This window comes from Notothenia coriiceps, unplaced genomic scaffold, assembly GCF_000735185.1.
Source record: "Notothenia coriiceps isolate Sejong01 unplaced genomic scaffold, NC01 NC01_scaffold00006907, whole genome shotgun sequence".
Taxonomy (NCBI): domain Eukaryota; kingdom Metazoa; phylum Chordata; class Actinopteri; order Perciformes; family Nototheniidae; genus Notothenia; species Notothenia coriiceps.
Genome location: NW_011339608.1, coordinates 45,082 through 49,935, shown reverse-complemented (window position 1 = coordinate 49,935; position 4,854 = coordinate 45,082). Strand labels below are relative to the sequence as shown.

The 4,854-nt window shown below is 41.3% G+C and overlaps 1 pseudogene; it reads right to left on the bottom strand.

Moving 5' to 3' along the window:
- LOC104943826 (ELKS/Rab6-interacting/CAST family member 1 pseudogene) overlaps nt 1–4,854 on the bottom strand; it is a 49,111-nt pseudogene that overhangs the window by 16,971 nt on the left and 27,286 nt on the right.

Genomic DNA, 4,854 nt, shown 5'->3' with positions numbered 1-4,854 from the left:
TGGCTCTGGGGACTTTGCGCTGTTCCGAGTTTGTTCTCAATCTGTCAAATGACAGACTGCTTTCAGATGTTTCCGTATTGTTAATAAAATTCGGTTAACGCGCCACTGGTGTCCAGCACATCAGTACCAAGCGGAGAGAGTTTTTCCTGAGGCAGGGTATGTAAATGCCCAAACATCCCAGTTTATAAATACCTGGAAATGTGGACATTCTCCTAAAAACCTGTCTGATGATGCTGAGTGAGTGACTAGTGAGTTTGAGTTGAGTTACTTGAAAAACTAAAGTGAAACTTGATTTATTTTATTGCAGGGTCTGATTATTAAATGTCCTTGTTTATTTGTGAGATGCAGTGGCATAAAGAAAATGCTTACTTTGTTTGGTAGTACTAGTAGGTACAAAAACACTGGTTTTCTTGTTCCAGTCTGTTACTGTCACTTTTTTTTTGACACTTTAAAATACTGCTATCCTACAAAAATGCTGTAAAAATCAGATTTATTATGTAATAAAGAAACATTTTCCGAGTAAAAAAATGTTTTATTTAAAAAAAAAATTTATGATTTTTTTTCTCTTACCTTTATTATTCAATATCGCGATAAATACCGTACCGTGGACTTGTTATCGCGATATTATCGTACCGTGAGTTTTTGGTATCGTTACATCCCTAAACAGCAGTGTACCAAAGTATTACAAATAACTAGGATGCATTTTTAAACCGACACTACTTTGGTAGCTGGTGCAGGAAGTAAGAGTTAAGGAGGGATTAAGAAAGGATTTGTTTTGTAAGAGAAATAATTAGAAATAAGAGGGGGATGGAGATATGAGAGAGGAAGGAGCTACATTCTTTAGGTTATGACTAACAGAGTGGGAGGGAAGACCTTAGTCTATTTAAACATACTGAATGAATACCCACACAGCTTACTTATCATGCAGTTAAAATGTGACTTAAGAAACAAACAGTAACACAACAAAGTAAAACATGAGGATAATTCATGTTCAAAAATGTTTGTGTGCAATTTGAGTAATTCGATGATCTCAAAGGTGAGACAAAGACTCTCCACACCAGAAACCAATTTCATTTGCACAGATTATCAGATTATGGATATTTCATTTTAGCTCATCTGTTTGTTTGCTTTTTAAGCAAAACTCTTTAAAGATAACAATGGATTTTAACTGAGGATTAATTTTTTTACACCTAGAAAAACCAACTGTGTGGAGAGTATGATTATCTGGTTCAAATTGATAAACTAAACAAATTGATAAACTAAACAAATACAAAAAAAATGCATGCTTACAATTGCATAGAGACATACACTCGTCACTCTTTTAAATGTAGTCCTTCTTGATTTTTTTTTCTTACAAAACACTCTATTGTAACCGAGTCATTTTCAGATAAAGTGATTTTCTGTCAATTTGTCCAACCACAGCTTTTAATTTTTTAGTTTTTGTCAAAATGTTTTGTTCATTCTATCATACTTTTAACAGTATGTCAAATATTTAAGGTATAAAGATTTGAAAACAAGAATTACACAGACATTAACCAATTATGAAATAGAGTAAGTGACAACAAATACAAATGTAGTTTGCTTTGGCTTCAAGGTTGCAACAACAGAAGAGAAAAACCCTGCGCTGCTCACCTGTCTCATGGAGTGTGGCACAGTAGCCGCCTGTGGGGGGTGGTTTTGCATTTCCCCCCCAAATGATATCGCATCATTGGGCATCATCCCTCCCCCTCCCCCAGTGTTTATATTAGGGCTGCTCCCCATGACGGCCGCCCTGATCCCATAGGGCACCCGGGCCCCCGCCCTGCCCAGCGTCATGGTGTTTTTGGGCACAGAGGGGTTCAGCCCGCTGCCCAGGCTGCCGATGCCCATTGGATCATCAAGTGTGTCAGCAAAGTACATCGGACCCCCTGTAGCGTAGGCAGCATTCAGAGACTGAATATTCTCCATAGAGAGGGTCTTACAGGAGCCCGTGAGTCCACTGGAGCTGCTGCTGCTGTTTCTCCGGTGTCCGAGGCGGGGGGAGCGGGGGAGGCGGGGGGAGCGCGCGGGGCTCCCAGACACCGACCCGTTACCGTTGGAACCAACAACATCCAGCTTGGAGACGGAACGGGAGCTGCCGTACATGGTTACAGAATATGATGTGTATACCGTAGAGACAGAAGAGTGTCTGGTTCAAATGAATAAATCAAAGCAAATTAAAAATACATGCTTAGAATTACAGAAAACTCTGTAAGCATTGGATGTCCCAAAAATAACTGAAATGTAACAGCTGAAAATAAAAACTCCCGTCACGCTTCTACTTTAGTCCTTGACTTGAAAAATTCCGATGCGGTATGTCATAGCTGTGATCAAGGCCTTTCCATTGTAATCTGTGGGCTTTATGGCGAGCAGAATCAATAGGACTTCCCTTTAGATAAAGGCAGCGTGTAAATCCACAAGGCCGGGGATGAAGGGATAACCTGAAAAGAAAAAGAGACAGAGAAGAAGACTTAGTGATCAGTGGAACACCGATATACTACAGCACTTAAGGTACAAAGAAATACAGCTTTTGACCAGGTTATGGTTTAAAATAATCAACTTTTGGGACTGGTTTAATCTTGTTTTGTACTTTATTTACTTACAATTTAAAGAGCAGGTTAAGTTAACATTTTACCAGCCAAAATGCCAGTTTATTCCATGGTACTGATGAAAAGGTACAGAATCAAATCATATGAAACCTGATATGACCTTTCCAGAAGACAACATGGGAACGAAGACTAAGACTCTACAATGCTATATTACTCATTATGAAGAACATCAGCGTTAACATAATACAAACCAAAGTATGAAAGCACCAGATAAAAAGTCAGGAATTCAGAGAGACCACAAACGTCTCCACTCAAACTGCGTTATCATCCATTAAAGTTGTCAAGACATTCTACCATGCATGACATGTGTCAAACTGCAGGTGGTGCCAACAAAAACGGGATTGGGCCCATGTAGTGGGATGTAACGGAGGACCCGGATTCGAATATGGACCAGGACCATTTTCCGCATGTCATTCCCTCTGTTTTCCCGTTTCAACTCTGTCTCTACAAAAAAGGCACTGGTTGCTAAAAAAAAACGTTCAAATTAAAAGTAGCGGGATTCCCCCTGAATAAAACAGGCTTCATCCTCTGGGGAAAATGGATGTTCGTACCAAAATGTGTGCCAATCCATCTAGAGCTAAATAAAAAGGATCGTCAAAGTCTGACTTGAATTGACCACCCAAAGAATAATTTCTCTTTAACAGTTCTACTAAGTGAGGACATGTGTGCTGATAAACTCAGTCTGCGAACTAGAGAAACAGTGTTGGCTGTATTCACAGACTTTGCTACAGGCAGCAGCATCAGCTGATGTGGTTCAGTCCTTATGTTCACACGGGCTCACCCGTCATAAAGACCACTTTATGACCTCAGGGCATCACATCAAAGTCTGTCCTGCAGCTATACAGTGGGGCAAAAAAGAATTTAGTCAGCCACCAATTGTGCAAGTTCTCCCACTTAAAAAGATGAGAGAGGCCTGTAATTTTCATCCTAGGTATACCTCAACTATGAGAGACAAAAAGAGAAAAATAAATCCAGAAAATCACATTGTCTGATATTTAAAGACTTTATTTGCAAATTATGGTGGAAGATAAGTATTTGATCAATAACAAAAGTTCATCTCAATACTTTGTTATATACCCTTTGTTGGCAATGATAGAGGTCAAACGTTTTCTGTAAGTGTTCACAAGGTTTTCACACACTGTTGCTGGTATTTTGGCCCATTCCTCCATGCAGATCTCCTCTAGAGCAGTGATGTTTTGGGGCTGTCGCTGGGCAACACAGACTTTCAACTCCCTCCAAAGATGTTCTATGGGGTTGAGATCTGGAGACTGGCTAGGCCACTCCAGGACCTTGAAATGCTTCTTACGAAGCCACTCCTTCGTTGCCCGGGCGGTGTGTTTGGGATCATTGTCATGCTGAAAGACCCAGCCATGTTTCATCTTCAATGCCCTTGCTGATGGAAGGAGGTTGTCACTCAATCTCACGATACATGGCCCCATTCATTCTTTCCTTTACACGGATCAGTCGACCTGGTCCCTTTGCAGAAAAACAGCCCCAAAGCATGATGTTTCCACCCCCATGTTTCACAGTAGGTATGGTGATCTTTGGATGCAACTCAGCATTCTTTCTCCTCCAAACAAGTCTAGTTGAGTTGTTACCAAAAAGTTCTATTTTGGTTTCATCTGACCATCTGACATTCTCCCAATCCTCTTCTGGATCATCTAAATGCTCTCTAGCAAACTTCAGACGGGCCTGGACATGTACTGGCTTAAGCAGGGGGACACGTCTGGCACTGCAGGATTTGAGTCCCTGGCGGCGTAGTGTGTTACTGATGGTAGCCTTTGTTACTTTGGTCCCAGCTCTCTGCAGGTCATTGACTAGATCCCCCCGTGTGGTTCTGGGATTTTTGCTTGGGGTGAGATCTTGCGTGGAGCCCCAGATCGAGGGAGATTATCAGTGATCTTGTATGTTTTCCATTTTCTAATAATTGCTCCCACAGTTGATTTCTTCACACCAAGCTGCTTACCTATTGCAGATTCAGTCTTGTCAGCCTGGTGCAGGTCGGGTGACAATTTGTTTTCTGGGTGTCCTTTGACAGGCTCTTTTTGTCATCTGGCCATTAGTGAGGTTTGTGGAGTGTACGACTGGGTTTGAGGTTGTGGGACAGGTGTCTTTTATACTAATTACGAGTTCAAACAGCGTGGGCCATAATACAGGTTTAACAAGGTGGGAGGACAGATGCTGGGCTCTTAAAGGGAAGAAAGTTACAGGTCTGTGAGAGGCCAGA